Genomic DNA, 19,488 nt, shown 5'->3' on the forward strand with positions numbered 1-19,488 from the left:
TCTGCGACCTACACCACAGCTCACGGCAATGCCGGATCCTTAACCCACTGGGTGAGGCCAGGGATCGAACATCCTCATGGATCTGAATCAGATTCATTTCCAATATGCCATGATGGGAACTCCACTTTTTTTTTTTCTTTTTACAACCACACCTGCAGCATATAAAGATCCCAGGCTAGAGGTCGAATCAGAGCTGCAGCTATAGGCCTACACCACAGCCATGGCAACCCTGGATCCAAGCCACATCAGCAACCTACGCTGCAGATTGTGGCATGGCTGGATCTACACTGCCACCCCCAGGGAGTCCAGGGATTGAATCCACATCCTCATGGGCAATATGTCAGGTTCTTCAACAGCTGAGCCACAACAGCAACTCTAAAAACAATTTTTTTTTTTTTTTTTTAGGGCCGCACCTATTGTATATGGAGGTTCCCAGGCTAGGGGTCGAATTAGAGCTATAGCTGCTGGCCTATGCCACAGCGACAGAAACGCTAGAACCAAGCCGAGTCTGATCTACACAGCAATGTCGGATCCTTAACCCACTGAGCAAGGCCAGGGATCAAACCCGTGTCCTCACAGATGCTAGTCAGATTGGTTAGCCACTGAGCCATGATGGAAACTCCCATCACAAAAACAATTTTTAGGCAAAATTAAAATCATAGGAAAGAAGGGAAAAACACAAAAGGAGGAAAATGCAACCAAATAATTTATCATGTGAACTGCTGCTCCATTTGCCCTCAGAATTAGAGTGAGTCACCGATCTTGATAACCCTTGGGACTTTGAGTTTTACTGACCACAGGAGATAAACCTGCACAAGATGGGGTAGAAATGAGACTCCCACATGAAGTCCAAACCCCGTGGACCTAAACCATCAGGAGAATATTCACCAGAAAAGAAAACTTTCCCAACCAGCACAGCAAAATGATACAAAAACTCATTTGTCTCCTTTTGTGGAAAAAAGTCTTTCCTGAGAATTTTAAACCTGGACTTAGTCTACACATGAATTTGTTGTTTTAAACTGCCCTGCTAGAATGGCCCAGAAACTTCCAAGCCAAGAAATTAGTGCAAAAACTGGTCCCTGACTAGTAATATTTTGGGAGTGTCTGGCAGAAACAATTACAAAAGCACCCTAGAGAAACATTCCACACTACAGAATACAGGTAGTTTCACAAAAATAAGTAAACCCCACGTGAGATGAGCTCACAATAAAAGAAATTACAAAACACTAAAGGGACAAATCCATCATGGGCAAGAGTCAATAGAAATTACAGACAGCAGAATTCACCACCATAACCTCTCACCTCCCAAGGAACTGAACTACTAAAACAATCTGAAAGAGATGATAAAATAAGCATGTTTAGAATGATTAGAGACATTACAAAAGGAAAGAAGTCAAAGAAAAAAAAGAAAAGGAGTTTCCGTTGTGGCTCAGCAGAAATGAATCTGACCAGTGTCCATGAGAATGCATGTTAGATCCCTGGCCTCACTAAGTGGGTTAAGGTTCCGGTGTTCCTATGAGCTGTGGTGTAGGTCACTGAAGCGGCTCGGATCTCTAGTTGCTGTGGCTGTGGTGTAGGCTGGCGGCTACAGCTCCAATTCGACTCCTAGCCTGGGAACCTCCATATGCCATGAGTGTGGCCCTACAAAGACAAAAGACAAAAACTAAATAAATAAAAAATAAAGAAACAGAAAAACTCAGTGGATAGACAATAGATTAGACATATTTGAATAAGAATTAGTAAACAAGACCAAGTTACAACAACATATCAGAATGCACCCCAGAGAAAAAAATGAGATGGAAAATTTGGAAGTTAATGTAGAGAAGTTTCTATTGAGCCTAAAAGGATTTCTAGAAAAGAAGGAAAGAGGATGGAGGGCAACGCTGGAAAAGGCAATGGTGAGAATTTTCTAATTTGATAAAAGACATGAAACCTCACAGTGAAACACCCCATATAACAATTAGTCAAGGATGATCTTTGCCATGAACCCTACCTCCAAGCACCGTTGGTCAGAGTTCTCATGGGACTTAAGGCCGTCTAGATAGAGTCGTCATTAGTCAAATCAGATGGCCTTGGCCAGATGATATATTGTTTAGCTGTGTCCTTCAAGGGCTGGAGAGTGGCACTCATCTTGTCTCTCTGTGGAAAACATGTTGTTTCTCGTTCAAGTATCTGAAGCATAAAAGGAAAGGGAGGGTCCCTGCGACTCAGAACCTTCATTTTCAAGAATCAGACTGGATGCTTTTAAAACGTGGAGTAGCGCCCATGGATAGTGCTGGGGTGCGCATCTACACTTGTGCATTTTTATGTGCTCTGAAAACACACACCTCAGATGAGACTTGAACCCACAACCTCTGGTTTGGGAGGGGACTCAAACCCACAATCTCCCAGCTGAAACGGCACACTTGGCCTCAGGAGTTAACGGAGCTCAGGTTCTTTATGTTCCCACACAGAATTCAGTGAGGGACAACGTGATAGGTAAGAAAAGGATTTATTTAGAGAGATACATGCGCCACAGACAGAGTGTGGGTGGCCTCAGAAGGTGAGAGGCCCTGAAATATGGGGTGGTGGGGGTTTATGGGCTGGGTAATTTCATCCGTTAATGAGTGAGAGGAGCATTTCAACTATTTCCAGGAAGTGGGCCACTGACTACTTTTTGGCTTTTTTTGATCAGCCTCGGAACTGTCATGGCACCTAGGGGGGCATCACTTAGCAGCACATCAAGGAGTGTATAATAAGGCCCAGCCTCTGCTGGAAGTTGATTCTGCTGCCATCTTGGGCCTAATTTGTTTTAACCAATTATATCTGACAAGGCCCTATCATTTTTTTTAAAGGCTATGCCCTGCCCCCTTCCATCCTATCTCAGCTCTGCATTCTCAGGCACACGTGTACAATGAGTTTTAAATACATAAATGTACTGTCCTTTTTGTTGAGTCACATCCTAAAGTGGAATACGAGGCTCTTGCCATGAGGCTTTCACTACACCTCCAAGACGAGATTTTTGGACTTCATCCTATCTGCTCAGAAGTGATTCAGTTTTTATTCTCTCCATTTAAGGGAGTTGTTTGACTTGGGGTTTTTTAAAGCAGAAAGTGATTGCTGCCTTCACGCCTTTTCCTTTAATAGGCACATGAAGGAGAAGGATTTACGTTACCGTTTCCCATGGCAGGCACTGTGTACAGGGAGAATCAAGGGCAAAAACCCCTGAAAAAAAAAAAAGCCTTCTTAAAAAAGTACCGTCGCCAGCAGAGCCCATTAACAATTTCCAGGACATAAAAATGGAATCTCGGTAACAAAATAAAGTCTGACCTTTTTTTTTTTTGTCCTTTTCCTTTGTGCTCCGTCTAGTTTCACTTGCTCATGAGGTGCCTGGAGCAGAGACCCCGCACCCGGCACTTCAGACCTGCGCAAAATAGCGGCACCAACACCTGCGCAAAATAGCGGCACCAACACCTCGGCTCCAACCGGGGGCAGCGGCGCTGCGCGCGCACCTCAAGTCAAGATGGCGGGGATGAGCCGTGTGGAGAGGCTGCACCTGGCACTGCCATCTGGCGCCCTGAGCACAGCTGTGCCTGCCTGGCCAGAGCTCCGTGCTCCTCCCCGCCATTATCCCTATAAAGCAGCCCCGCCCACAGCCTGTCCCTGAGAGCAGAGTGTGCTCTAGAGCATAGGTCACACCTCTTCATTCTTTGATCAAAAGACTAACTTTCCTTTGCTTCTGAGCCAAACTCTGTCTCATTTTAGTGGCTGGAAGGACATGGAGCAGGAGGACCTTTGCTGGGGTCCAACTCCAAAGGGTCTGTAATAGCACAACACCGTATCTGATCATTCCTTTCCATTCTGGGGTTTTGAGTATGACTAGGACTTGTAGATTTCTGGTCAGTATCTTGATGGTTTTTGGGTTTTTTTTTCTTTCTTTCTTTTAGTAGTAATCAGTTTCCCAGAGGGCACTTGTTTGTGTCCCTAATATATTTCTCTATAGGCTACTGCTCAGAGCCCTCATACTCAGAGCTGCCTCTCAGGAGCCAGCTTATAGAAGACTGTACAGATCTTCTAAGTTTATATGAAACACTCCCCCAGCCTAAAAGCTTCTTGTCCCTTGGGCACCATACTCCCTGACAAGGGAAGCAGCACAATGCCCATGAACACTGCCTTATCTCATAGGACATTTCCTTATTATTCAGTGGTTTCCTCTGAGGGGCTTATTATATATCCCTGCCTCCTAGCAGTGTTCAACCTCAAGCAGCCATGAACTTTTACAAAAAGTTTTAAATCTAACTTTAAAGCCCCTTATGGCAATAGGATGGTGTCTAAGTTAAGCCTCGGGAGCAATCTTAGAGACCCTGTAGTACTTGGGATAAGGATATAAATTTACTTCTACTGAGAGAATCAAGTTCCACCTAAACACACACACACACACTCACACGAAGAGAAATACAGAGACAGAGAGAGATCATTCCTTTAGGAGTGTTTGACTACTATTTAAATAATTGTGTTGCATGATACGCACACACTCACCGGATTATAGGCATATATGGTATTACCACCCAAGTTTAAGTTCAAAGGTTTACTTCAATATTTCACCCCTCTGAACTCAGTTATTCAAATATACTGAATGGTGTTTGTTAATGTGCAATGAATTTTTCCATCAAGACCGTCCAAATGGACTAATGTGTCTAAGTTTTGAATTATGTACTGTGACAAGGTGACACATCAATATTAAGGGACTTCAAAGAGATACATTTGGGCTGCATCTATTTGACACCAAATATCTTCACGTAAATTGAAAACAGTGACTCTCAAACACTGATTTTCTCCCTATCCAGATGGTTGGCATTATATGAAGTGTCTGGGTGGTACAAAATGATTCACTCTTAAAAAATAAAATGAACAAGTTTCCTCATGAATTTTGGAAAGAAATAAAAATATGGCCACTTCGATATGAGTTTAAGAAATAACTCTTTATGGGAAACATTATTTTATTTGTTGATTACCTTTGGATACACAAAGCTGTAAACACGTCCACATTCTCTGTGAGCCACCCCTCATGCTACACAGGCTCGAGAATATTTCATTTCCCTGTGTAATAACCAGCTTCCTTTCTGTAAGTCTCTGGTAATGTCACGGTTGCATATTAGTAGCCTTTTCAATTTTAACAATTTGTTAATAATTTTTTTTTGTCTTTTTGCTATTTCTTGGGCCGCTCCTGTGGCATATGGAGGTTCCCAGGCTAGGGGTCGAATTGGAGCTGTAGCCACCGGCCTACGCCAGAGCCACAGCAACGCAGGATCCGAGCCACGTCTGCAACCTACACCACAGCTCAGGGCAACGCCGGATTGTTAACCCACTGAGCAAGGGCAGGGACCGAACCCGCAACCTCCTGGTTCCTAGTCGGATTCGTTAACCACTGCGCCACGACGGGAACTCCTTAATAAGATAATTCTATATAGTATGTTCTATATATGATGTTATAATATTATAATCTATGAAATGTATAATGTATAAATATATTAAGTGTTATATAATGACTATATCACTTACATGGAATAATTATGTCATATCATTTACTATAATTTAGCAGGTATTAAGCACCCAATATGTGTATCACCTTAAAAGATGTACAAAATCTAGGAGTCCCCGTAGTGGCTCAGTGGTTAACGAATCCGACTAGGAACCATGAGGTTTCGGGTTCAATCTCTGGCCTCGCTCAGTGGGTTAATGACCCAGGATTGCCGTGAGCCGTGGTGTAGGTCACAGACGTGGCTTGGATCTGGCGTTGCTGTGGCCATGGTGTAGGCCAGCAGCTACAGCTCCGATTAGACCCTTAGCCTGGGAACCTCCATATGCCACAGGGTGCGGCCCTAGACAAAAACAAAAAAGAAAAAAAAAAAGATGTGCAAAATCTAGTCCTTGATTTCAAGAGGTCTACAGTTGTATCAGAAGAGGATTTTGAGCAGGAGAGACATTTTCTCCTGGACACTCCTGGCTTCTTGTCCATCCCTTACTCCTCCCTGTGGAGGAGTGAGATTCCTGATGTAATTTACAGAGAACCAACTGGGATGGGTTGCTTAGATCTTGGCCACTGGGAAGCCCTGTGTCTTCTAACCCTGCCTGTAACTGGAGGGGGGTCCGTCACATTCTGGGGTTTTGTGTATTAGGAAGACCTTTGTTGCAGCACAACAAAGCACTTTTCTTCAGAACCAGTTTTATCAAAATAAAGTGTTGTTTTGATCTTATCTGCCACTTCCTTCTTCTCTTTCCTTCAGTTCGGAACTCAGTTGGAGAGGAGAAGGGTGTAATTTCTTGGGACCCCTTCCAGTTTCAACCAGGATAAGACCAACAACAGGTAATTATGACACAAAGTGCTCTGTGATCAGTGCAGTGTGAGTTCCAGCTTGGAGGAGATCATTAGCAAGGGAGCACTCACTTCTGTCAAGAGAATTGCAGAGAAGCAGAATCAGAGCCAGGACATGCATGGGTGGGGATGGGAGAGAAGGGGGCAGCCTGATTCAGAACTTCCTATTGTTGTTTTATGTACGTAGCATATAATTTAATCAATAGTTTTCATTATCAATAACTAAATCTATAAATAAATAAATAGTTATTAAGTGATTTTTGAGTTAGAGGTGTTTTTGTTTGTTTCTTATCACTGGCTGTGAGAATTTATCATGTGACTGTGTGGTGTCCGCTGAAGTAAAGAAGTGGTAGCTGGAGTTCTTGTTGGGGCACAGCGAGTTAAGAACACAACAGTGTCCATGAGGATGCAGGTTCAATCCCTGGCCCCACTGAGTGGGTTAAGGATCCGGTGTTGCTGCGAGCTGCAGCATAGGTCACAGATGCAGCTTGGATCTGGTGTGGCTGCAGCTGCAGCTCTAGGAACTTCCATATGCCACAGGTGTGGACCAAAAAAAAAAAAAAAAAAAGAAAAGAACTGGTGGGGAGAAAAAAATGCTGATGAGAAATAAAATTAGAGATGCAGTTTGAGGCTAGATCTGGAAGATCCTAAATGTATTGTGTGCAGTTGGGCCTTTATGCTTTAGGCATTGGCCAGCGATTGAAAATGCTTGAGCAGGATAATAACCAATGTTGATGTGCACTTCAGAAAGACTAATATAGTAGCGCTATATCCGAATATAAGGTGCAGCTCAGTAGGATGAGATTGGAAGTAGGGAGACATATTAGGAGATTTAAGGCATTAAATAATGAGGGAGGAAGTCAGATCTTGAAGTAAAGGGTATCCCATAGGTATAAACAGGAAAGAAGAAACACAAAAGATCCATGTTTTCAACGACATTGGCAGAACTTGACTACTAATCAAATGTGGGACAAAAAAGAGGGAAGAATTAAATAACTAATTCTGCCAATATTTTGAACAGGTGCAACTGGAAAGATTTTAGTTAAGAGAAACAGGAAGAAGTAAATGTTTAGGAGGAGGGAAGATAGTGAATTTAGAACTTATTAAGGTCAATGCACTGGTAGAACATGTGGGTGGAAACTTCCAGCCAAGAGCTGGTTAGGCCAGATGGGAGCTATGAGAGTTAGGGCTTTAGAGGAGGTTTCAGAAATGAGTCACAAAGGGGGAAGAGTTAAAGCCATGAGACTGAAGGAGTTTTCTAAGAGGACACGTAGAAGAGAGGATGGGGAAAAGGGTCTTAGGGAAAACATATCTGGAGCTATGAATGAGAGGAAGTGGAAGAGACAGAGATAAGGATGAGAAAAGTGTATCATCAGGGGAAAAAAGGAGGTGAGAATTTCCCAGGCACTGGGACCTGGGCCAATCATATAAAGTGACTAAACAAAATGAGAATAAAACAACAAAAAAAAAACACTGCATTTGGTAACCAGCCGACTATTGACCTTTAAAAAATTATTGCTAAAGCCTAATTGCAATGATTAAGAGAGGAACAAATGGTATTAGAATGGAAGCAGTTGACAAAGATGACTTTTTAAAGTTTGATGATGGAGAGAGAGAGCGAGAGTGAAGACACTTGATTTAGGGGGTCAGCAGACCGGAGGACAAATGGTTTTGTTTATGTATGAGTTTTATGTGTTTGTGAGTTTTGCATAGACGAAACTTGAATGTGATTACTCTCGGGAAGCAAGGCCCAATGACAGAGCTAAAGACAAGAAAAGTAAGAGAGAAACTACGTAAAACTGACAGAGGAAAGCTTTAGGGTAGGTGGAGAAGCTCCAGTCAAGAGCCTCCAATCAGTGGCAGTTTAGCCTAGAAGGAAGTTGTCAAAGGGGTGGTAGAAGCTGGAGAGGTAGCATCAGAACCAGAGCACAAATGACCCCTCGGCCAAGGGTCTTCCTTCTTCCTGGCTATGGACCCCTCACTCTCTTGGGCAAATGGCTCTGACTTCAGGACTCTGCCTTCTGAAGTCGTCTCCAATTACTTTCATATCTGATAAAACTGGCTCTCTCCTACCTTGAGGTCCGAGGACAAAGGCTGGGGGTGGGGAAGTATTAAGGGGTGCTTCGAGTGATGCTTAAGGAGGGATGGAAAATGATTTGCTGCCTATTGGACGCAACGTCAGCAATAGGCATGACAGCGAGGCAAGCTGCTGATGTGAGCAATGAAAGCTGTAAGGGCCGTCGTTAAATCGAGACAGCCGGATGGAGAGTTAGATGGGGGCTTATGGCTTGGATGGCAGGCTCTGTGGACTCTACCCCACAAAGGCTTTTCGCTAGAGAGACAGATTCACAAAGCACCATAAGCAGAAATATTCAGTCATGAAGCCATGAAATTGCTGCTGTTGTTTCTGCTGGGGATTTGTACCCATAAGGTAAATAGTAAGTTTTAGTTCCGAGGGACTCTGAAAGCCCAGAATCCAAACCCCATTCAAATCCCATCCTTATTCTCTCTTTGTCTCTCAGTCTCTTTCTTCCTTTCCCTCCTTCTCTCTCTCTCACAGCATCCACAGTGTCTGTCTCTAAATATAAATCAAACAACCAGAAACATTAGAAGATAAATAAAGAGAACTAAGACAAAGGAGCACCAAGCAATCCTTCAGTTTCCCAACCAGACCAGGTGAGGGTAGAGAAAAACAGAAAAGCTTCTGCCAAAACCATGGTGCAATGATTCCAGCTTCCCAGTTCTTTCCTCATCGGCAAGAGTCAGGTATTATCAGCAGAAATAGCCTTTACAAGTAGCAGTGCAAGCACCACACTGTTGTTTAAGTTTCTTAAAACACCCAGACTTATGGCACTTAGACTGATAACAGGTTATATCTCAGAAATGTCTCCTATCTGTCATCCTGTCCTTTGAGGAAACACAGAGGCTATCGATGTAGATTAGTCTATTTATAAATTTTTTGGCCTTATTCATCTTTTAGAATTAAAAAAATATTAAAACATTGCTTGGTTAATACCATAATTAGGAACTACACAAGTCACAAAATAGCAAAGTAGAAGGTGATTTTAGGATTAAATTAGACATTTGGCTTTCATGGTTCGTAAGGTTTTACATGTCAGACAGGCTGGTATTTGTGTGGGGAAGAGTGTGGAGGGAGTGAGGGTGGCAAAGTGGGGAGACTTGCGTGTTGGAGTGCACGGACCCAAGAGAAACCTGCTTTTACCCAGCCCCCCTATCCTACCCTCTGGGTCCCACTGGACTGTTCATCCACTGTCACCTCCAGCATCTGGTCAGCCTCACTTGTCTCCCCATCATTCCTTCTGTTCACCCATCTAACTCTCCATCTGGCTGTCTCGATTTAACGACGGCCCTAACAGCTTTCATTGCTCACATCAGCAGCTTGCCTCGCTGTCATGCCTATTGCTGACGTTGCGTCCAATGGGCAGCAAATCATTTTCCATCCCTCCTTAAGCATCACTCGAAGCACCCCTTAATACTTCCCCACCCCCAGCCTTTGTCCTCGGACCTCAAGGTAGGAGAGAGCCAGTTTTATCAGATATGAAAGTAATTGGAGACGACTTCAGAAGGCAGAGTCCTGAAGTCAGAGCCATTTGCCCAAGAGAGTGAGGGGTCCATAGCCAGGAAGAAGGAAGACCCTTGGCCGAGGGGTCATTTGTGCTGTGCTGTGCCAGCCCTCCAGATCTTGCAGGTGTGTGCCTGACGGAGTTTCCACCTGGACCCAGGCCTGCGCTCCCCGGGTGGTGTGCTGTGCCCTGGACCCGGACTCCCTTCTCCCCATTAGCCACACCTCCCTTTCCTGTGTGCTATTCCCATAGACACTCTCTTAGGCGAAAGGCAGCCAAGGACAGAGGCTAGACAGGTGGCAGTTAGAGACCACCTCTGAGGACTTGCCTCACAGGTCTCTCATTCACTGGCTGTGTGACCTTGGGAACACTAGGCGACATCTCTGCTCCTCCTTTTCCTCCTCTGTAGAAAAGCAGTAATAATAATATCCCTCTGACAGGGCTTTAGGAGGAATAATGACTTAAATTTTGTGTGAAGTGCTCTTTAGGGCCAGGTAAATGTTAGTCAGTGTCTGAAAAACTTATGCCTCCAAGGTGTTAAATGGGATCATTGTTTTATGTTTTGTCTCTTCTGTGTTTTTAGTATTTTAATGAGAGCCTTGTGGAAAGAGTCCAAGGAATTAACTGTAAAGGACAGACCTACAGGGACAATGTAGAGATTCTCTCATTACTCTTAAACCAACAAATGCAGCCGTCCTAAACACTGGCCCTTCCGTCAGATATTCCCTAATCTAATACTTCCTTTTAAGCAAGGACAGAGGAGACTGGGGAAGGGGGTGGTGGTGGAGGGAACGGCTTAAGAATCGTCACAGGTCAAAGACTTAATTAATCCAGGAAGCAAGTTGGTCCGGGCTAAAGCGAGGTCAAAGTCATTCTTGACAGTACGTACACAGCACAAAGGAAAGAACAGTGCATTTAACTACTTGCCATTCTCTTTTTAGATTGTTTTTTTCTACCCTTAATACGAAGGTTGATAGCCATTTGGATGTCCATAAAGTACAGAATGTTAGTAAAGACAATCACTGAACACGGGAAGTTAGTAACACCAATTTAGATGATTTACTTCCACGTGAGCATTCGTACATCTCAAATATGTCGAAATATGCCTAAAGCGTATTCATTAGGAATAAAAAGCAGAGACAGGCTTAGATGGGTGAAAGCTGGGTTCCAAAGAGTAGAAGCTTGAGTCCCTAATGCTCTAGTCTCCCCTTCTCCCTCCATTCATGGCTCGCCAACATCAGTAGAATCTGAGCTCATAGAATTGACCTTTGTCAGAGGAGTTCCCGTCGTGGCTCAGTGGTTAACGAATCTGACTAGGAACCATGAGGTTGTGGGTTTGATCCCTGGCCTCACTCAGTGGGTTAAGGATCCGGCGTTACTGTGAACTGTGGTGTAGGTCACAGATGCGGCTTGGATCCCAAGTTGCTGTGGCTGCGGCATAGGCTGGCGGCTACAGCTCTGATTGGACCCCTAGCCTGGGAACCTCCATATGCCGCGGGAAGCTGCCCTAGAAAAGGCAAAAAGACAAAAAAAAAAAAAAAGAATTGACCTTTGTCAGTGATTACTGTTACTATTATTTTTACTGTTACTATTTGGCTGATCACTTTCTGCACCCTCTTCTAGTGCTGAAAAGATTTCTTTTCCTATACCTCTTGATGCTTTCTGTGCAGAAGCTAAAGACACTCTCTCCCAGCCCTCCTAGCAGCTGAGGCTCTTCTGTCTGATGTATCCATTGCAGCCTTTAACTAGTGGTGCAAAGAAGCAGAGACAAGGTGGCTCCCTGTTGGCAGTTGGCAGCGGCAGTGTCGACAACATGGACTTTCCAATGGCAGCAGTGGCTGGGGATCCTCAGCTGCACATGTGCCTGATGACTTCAGAGGGCAAGTCACGGTGTCCAGCAAACTTTATCCTCACTAGATGGGCCCTGGAACAAGATTTTGGCTGTAGGTCCTGGCTGCTGCCAGGCCTTATTTGTCCCTGCTCAATTTCTAAGCCTGGTTCTGAAGTCTGTGAAATAACACGAGATCCTTTTATTAAATTCTTTTTTTCTCCCTTAAGTCAACCACATCTGTTTCAGTTGTTTGTAACTATAAAACCCTGACTAATTCAACTGATGAGACAAGTTTTTACTATGATGGCTGGGACTGCCAGCCGTCTGCCAATTTTCCCCGTTTCATCGTTCGGTCATAGAACTCTGGGTTTTAGCTTTATCCACAGTGGCATCAGGTCCTGCTCTTCAAAAGAAAAGGTGCATGCTAATTTTCTGGGTCAGTTCAATTGATTAAAATTTCCCCTCATTGTGTGTTGTATTTTCCAGCTTTCTTTGCAGTGCCTCGTAATTTTTGGTTGGCTGTGAAACACTGTGCTGATAATTTTGGATTCCTATAAATATTCTTGAGTTTTGATATGGGATGCAATTAAGTCACATGGTATATTAGTCTCCTGATGCTGCTGTCACAAATTACCTCAAATTTAGTGGCTCAAATCAATAGAAATTTATTCTTTAGGCCAGAAGTCTGACACAAGGTGTCAGTCAGGCATCTCCAGAGGCTCCAAGGAAGAATCTCTTTCCTGCCTCTTCTAGCTTCTGGTGGCTCCAAGCATCTCTGGGCCACATCACGCCAATCTCTGCCTCTGTCTTCCCACTGCCTTCTTCTCTGCGTGGGTCTCACCTGCCTCTTTTTCATAAGACACCTGTGAAGACATTGGAGGCCCACCCAGGTAATCCAGGATGATCTCTTCACCTCAAGATCCTTAACCTCATCACATCTACAAAGAACCTTCCAATAAAATTCCAGGGATAGGACTTGCTATTTTGGGGCCGCCATTCATCCCATTACCTTTAGAAACAAATTAATCCCTTTAGGTCTTGTTTTAAGCTTTGTTAGGTTAGAAGTTAGATGTCATCAAAAGCTATTAAGTTTTATTTATTGTGCTTAGAAACTTTGTTAGAAGAAAAATAAGTTGCAGGGTCTGTTGATCTATGCAACATACACATGCACACACACACACAGGTACACACACACATGCATATGCACTTATTCCCATTGGAAGTTATCTAACAGTTCCAGGGAGTGTAAACAATAGCACATTCACACAGCATGGTCAAGAGCCGTGGGGCACTGCTGTCCCGTGGGTATTTCAAACCACCACGGAGCATACAGCCTCACCAAGGTTTTCTACTCACTCAGTCCACTAGACGTGAAATTAGTGTTCTTGAGGTTTCTCCTCACCCCCCACCTCCAGAAAGAAAAAGGAGATTCATGTTTTAGAAATTTTTTGTTTATAAATAGTGCATTGGAATATTTCAAATCCTCGACAATTCAAATTGGCCAACAATGCAAGCAGACTATAATGACAGATGTACCTTTCTGTTGGACAGAGAGAAGTGTCTTGCTTCTGTTTCGTGCTTTATTCCACAGGTCAGAACTTTTGGAAGACCACTGACGAATGAGAGCGGGAACCTTCACTTTATTGCTCTAGTGGGACCCGAAGTTAAAAGCCTGAAAGCTGTATGATCTCTCAGGCTCCGTTCACGTCTGAGGGAGGAGTAACCCTTGTCAAGCCTCAGCTGTCAGACACAGGAGCACTGCAGGATCAAGGCGTGATGCTAGCAACATGTGCTCTGGAAACTGAGGGACAGGGGAACTATTACCTGAAATCTTCCACTTTTGAGGGCCTCCCTGAGAGAGCGAGGTGTCCTGATTATGAAACCAGGTAAAGTGACACTTTATTCTCAGCAGAGTTTGGATCCCAAATGCAATGCAGGATAAGAAAGGCCTGAGGAGGTGTATCTCCCTCAATCTCTACATCCAGGTTCAAAAATACTGAATTAAGGGAAGGCTCCACCCAGCAAAAGACAGACTTGCTTTGGGGCGGGGGGAAGAGCCTGCCTGGGCTCTCCACACAGGGGACGGGGCCGGGTCAGTGGCCCTGAAGGAGCGTGTCTGAGAAGGGAGGAAGAGAAGACAGGTCTTCCCAGTTCTGAGGAGCAAGACTTCCACCCAACTTCATCACCCTCGGAAGTGGGAGAGGAAAGGGAGACGATGGGGAGAGGGAGTCGACTCTCCCCTCCTGCGAGGCTCCGTCGTCAAAGGGAGCTGACTGTGGCTTCTGAGAAGTCAGCCTCCTGGATGCACACAGACCCTTATCTCAGCCCACTGATGCCCCCACAGGCACAAAGGCTGGTAAAACTCCTTAAAGCTGACCTACCAGGACGGGGGCGGGGGTGCGCGGAGGTGGAGTGTAGACAGGAGGCGTGTTGGGCTCCCCCTGGAGGCCAGGGTTGGCTACACCGGAGGATCCAAGTTGACCTTCCTAACGCTTCTTTGAAGTGGTCTCACTGCCCATTTAACAAGAAAAGAAGCTGGGGCTTAAAAAGGCCAAGGATTTGGTAGTTAGTGTGGAAGAGCAGAAAAATCACAGACTTTGGAGTCAAACCGACCTGGATGATTTTGCCAGCTACTGACTATATGATGTAACCAAGCTACTTGGAAGTGTTCATGTAAAAATAGAGTGAAATCATATTGCATATTGCATGTGCAAGACCAGCATCAAGTCTAGCATATAGTAGATGTCCTACAACTTTAGGGTTTTTTTTCCCTTTGTCCAAGATCACAGGGTCAGTAAGCAGCTACAGGTGCTGGGGTCCAAGCAGGTCCTGATCAGCCTCATCTCCCTGATCTGGAACCCTAGGCATTCTTTCCTCAGTGTTACCTTCCTTTCAGCTTTCCCTGAGAGTAAAACCCAGGTTCTCTTTCCAAAGACCTTTCCCAGTTTAGCTGTTTCATCTTCACATTTAAGAAACAAGGTGGTTCTCAAACAACCCCTTTTAGGGCTAGGATGCTGCCCTTCCCCGCGGCCTCTTCACTCTCACCTCCCAGGGAATATAAACACTCTTCTGTGAGGGGCTGGAACTCAGAAGGCTGGCCAGCCTCGTCCTTCCCCAGTGATTTTTTTTGAGCTCGCAAGGGAAACCCTTGAAGGGAATCCCTCTGAGCAGCAAAGTCCATCCCTTTTATGGACAGAATCGCCTGCCGTCGCATAGCAAACCCTGAGCAAATGTTTTGGCATGCACAAGGCTACAGATCTTTTTGTCCAGAAGGCAAACATGTTTCTCTGAATTCATAACAGCAGCTCAGTTTTAAAGGTTTTCCGATCCTATTAAATGCCTCCTCTATCCAGACATTTCTCAGACTTAATAAATAGTAAGAGGCTAAAGCTAAAAAAGAGTCCCCCTCTTTACAAAAATGATTTGTCCATCTGGCTGCTTCTAAACTAGGGTGTCTCAGCCTCAGCACCATTGAAGTTTTGGATGAGGCATTTCTTTGCACTGTGGAATGTCCACAGCATCCCTAGCCTCTGCCTATTACCTGCCAGTAGCACTGCCCTACTCTACCCCCCAAGTTGTGATGATCAAAATTGTCTCCAGATATTGTCAAGTATCCCCTGGGAGATCAAATACCCGCCCCCCAACCTGGGAACCACTGCTCTAAACAGACCTGGTCTGAGGTTTAGAATGGGATTTAAGCCTCCAGGTTTTAACCTTTCCTTCCGTGCTGGATAAGTCAAGTCACTAGTGAGCCAAATGCGAATTTGGGGGTGCCAAGTACAGATGGATTTAAGGGTGCCAAGGGCAGTGGTGTACAGCACAGTACAGAAATGCTCACCATTTTCTTTCTAACTCAATGTCAAGGCAAGAGGACCAAAGTAGGGCACCAAGCTAAATGGGCCCTCAACTACCCATTAGATGAACAAAACACTTCCAAAATATTAAAATCCCAGGCCAAGATACAGAAACTGCGTAGAAACTTCAAAGTATCCTGAATGCACTTCACATGGGATCTAATTTAATTCCTGTTAGTTATAAAAGATATAGGCATCATATCTTTTCATAGAGGAAATTAAAAACTTGAAAATGTACAGTAATTTATCCAAGGTCAGTCAGCTGATAACTGGTAGAGAAGGGCCTAATACTCAGATCCAGATGGGGCAATAATTAATATTAGAGATCAACTAGTGTTTGTGTTTGGCCAAGTATTTGAATACATCAGTTACTTTAATCATATTGATTGGATTAATCATTTTGTAATTTTGGGATAGAGGTCAATTTAGCCTTTTTTCATTTCAGCATCTCCCCCACCCTTTCAGGTCAGGCAGCCTAGACAGCGGATTTCTCTTTTGGATCAAATACAACACCTCACTCTTCCAACCTTAGTCACTCTGACTCTCTCTTCCCTTGACTGGTTAGAACCTAGTGCCCCTGAAGTTAATATGACCTCAGACAGTTGCTAGTTCTCAGCCCGATGGCCCTAAATCCAGAGCAGCTGGACTCTGACATCGACCCCTCCCCCCAATTTGGAACTTCTGCCCCAGTAGTTGACGGCAAGTCCCATTTCCTATGTTCAAAGAAAAGTCCATCTGACCTTCTATTGTTTATCTTACAGAAACCCCTTCTCTCCCAGAGGTGCTAGGGATCAATGGAAGTAAAACTATAGAAAATAAAAAGGAAAGGGGGGCAAGGATGGAATAAGAAGTGGTAAAGGAGGAAGAAATGCAAAATACTGCAGAACACACAGTACAGATTTGGAAAGAAGGTTGGGAGGAGGAAAACAGAGGGAGCATGGTCAAAAGATGAGAAAGAAAGAGATGAAGAGAAACTTAGCTGGAAGAAAGGAACAATAAATAAATAGAATCTGCCCCAAAGCCTTAACTACTGACTACTGTTTTTTTTTTTTCTCCCTTCAGTTGAAGGGTCGTTGATCTACAATATTGTGTTAGTTTCAGGTGATTTTTTTAAAATTGAGACAAAATGGGTGTATAATATTATAAAAATTTTAGGTGTACACTGTTATAATTCAACACCTATATACATTACAAAGTGATCACCACCAAAGATCCAGTTACCACCCATCACCATACAATTGGCCCCCTTCATGCCTTTCACCTGTCCTCCACCCCTTCTCCTCTGTTAACCACCCACCTGTCTCTAGCTATCTATGAGTTTTGTTTTTGATTGTTTTGTTTTGTTAGATTCCACATAAAAGCGAGTTCATACTGCATTTGTCTTTCTCCATGTGACTTGTTTCACCTATAAAATATCTTCAGGGTCTATCCATGTTGTCGCAAGTGGCATGATTTTTTTTCTTTTTCTGGCAGAGTAATAGTCCATTGTATATATAAACTACACCTTTGTGCATTCATCCATCAGTGGACACTTAGGTTATTTCCATATCTTGTAAATAATGGCTATTGTAAATAATGCTGCAGTGAATATGATCAGCTTTTTTTTTGGCCACACCCATGGCATGTGGAGGTTCCTGAGCCAGGGATCAAACGCAAGCCACAGCAGTGACAACACTGAATCCTTAACACACTGAGCCATCAGGTAACTGCTATGAGTTTTTTTTTTTTTTTTCCTGTTTTTGCTTTTTAGGGCCACACCTATGGCATATGGAAGTTCCCAGGCTAGGGGTCCAATTGGAGCTGCAGCTACCAGCCTATATCACAGCCACAGCAACACGGGATCCAAGCCATGTCTGCAACTTACACCACAGCTCACAGCAATGCTGCATCCTGGACCCACTGAGCAAGGCCAGGGCTTGAACATGCATCCTCATGGATACTAGTTGGATTTGTTTCCGCTGAGCCACAATAGGAACTCCCTGGTTAGCTCTTAATTTGAACATTTACCTGTGAATAAATGCCAAGACGTCTGTGTACAACTTATATAGTAAAAACTTACACTTATTAGAACCCAACCTTTCTTTTTTTTTTTTTTTGTCTCTTGTCTGTTGTTGTTGCTATTTCTTGGGCCGCTCCCGCGGCATATGGAGATTCCCAGGCTAGGGGTCGAATCGGAGCTGTAGCCACCGGCCTACGCCAGAGCCACAGCAACGCGGGATCCGAGCCGCGTCTGCAACCTACACCACAGCTCATGGCAACGCCGGATCGTTAACCCACTGAGCAAGGGCAGGGACCGAACCCGAAACCTCCTGGTTCCTAGTCGGATTCGTTAACCACTGCGCCACGACGGGAACTCCAGAACCCAACATTTCTAGATCAGTAAGTAAGCCAGAATGGTTTAGCTATGCTCTAATTTCAGGAAAAGGATGCAAACAGACTAAAAATCTACTGTTAAGGATTTAAAGAAAAAAAAAAAAACATGGTGGTTCTTCAGTGTAGATTCATACACAGGTAGAATGCAATGGAAACCTCATCACAAACTACTGAAATTGTTTTCCATAAATGACACTGGGCAAGCGGCCCCGCTACCATAAAATTTTACATGATCAAAATACTCTCCAAACAACTGACTTAAAATCCATAAAAACATAATAGTCACCACTTATTGTTCACTTACAGTTATTCCTACAGCAATGCTGTAAGGTAAGGACCATTATCTCCACTAATAGGGATGAAGCCATGATGGACAAGAAAGTAACTTGCCCCAGGTCGCACAGCAAGTCGCTGGGGTTGGCTCTAGACCTCTCAGTCCTTCCCCGAAGCTGTGCCTACCCTTCACCACACACACAGACACTGCCATCTGGTTGTATTCAATGCACGGTTTTGCTAGAGTAGAACAGTAAACTCAGACATTTTTATCCACAAAGGCTGAAACAAAATCATGCTTTGTGCTCAATTCATAGAACTGTAGAATTCCAGGACTGGCAGGGACACCAGGTCATGAAGGCCCTCTCTCTCTCTCTCTCTCTCTCTCTCTCTCTTTTTTTTTTTTTTTTTGCAGATGAGCTAAACCAGGCTCCATGAATTGAAAGGTCCAAAGTCACAGCATTAGTCACTATAGCTAACTAGAAAATTTAATTAACTCAAAATCCCCATTCTTGAAAATATCCTATTCCTGAGCATTTTCTTGTGCCCCCGAGGGCACATTCTTCTCTCCCAGAGGGCTGTTTTGCTGCTCTCACACCAACTGGAGGGGTCGGGGGGAACTACGGAGCCTCCCAAATATACCACTTTGCCCCTCTCCAGGGTGGGCAGGGGCACAGCAGGAGTAGCTCTCTGGCTTGTTGGGGTGCAGGTAGGGAGGAGCCCCAGGAGGTCTATTTGACAGACCACAGCTTTTGCTAAGAAGGTCTGTGGCAAAAACCAATCAGCAGTTCCCAACTCTGTGCTTGATACTATTACTTTTATAATCCATGGTTCTCTTTAAATATAGTGTAATATAACAGGCTTATAATTCAAAACACATTTGTACAAAATGTAAAAGACTTACTATACAAGCCCATGAATATAAGAAGCAAGATTCCTTTCAGGACTCCTATTGAACGCCGACAATATTTTTTCAACTATCTGACATTCTTTTGTCTGTTTGCCTTCACACTCTGCATTATCCACTCATGGCTGTTTTCCTATCCATCAACTGTTAAATTTCGCATGGGTCCTCTTGCTGGTATGTGAATGCATGTGAAGTGCTTGTTTTCTTTCAGGACAGACATTCCCTGCTGTGCTTTTCCTGGATTTGGACTATTTTTATTATTTACTTTATGTTGTCATGGAGACAGGGAGATCACAGATGTTAAGAGTTGG

This window comes from Phacochoerus africanus, chromosome 16 (genome assembly GCF_016906955.1).
Source record: "Phacochoerus africanus isolate WHEZ1 chromosome 16, ROS_Pafr_v1, whole genome shotgun sequence".
Lineage (NCBI taxonomy): Eukaryota > Metazoa > Chordata > Mammalia > Artiodactyla > Suidae > Phacochoerus > Phacochoerus africanus.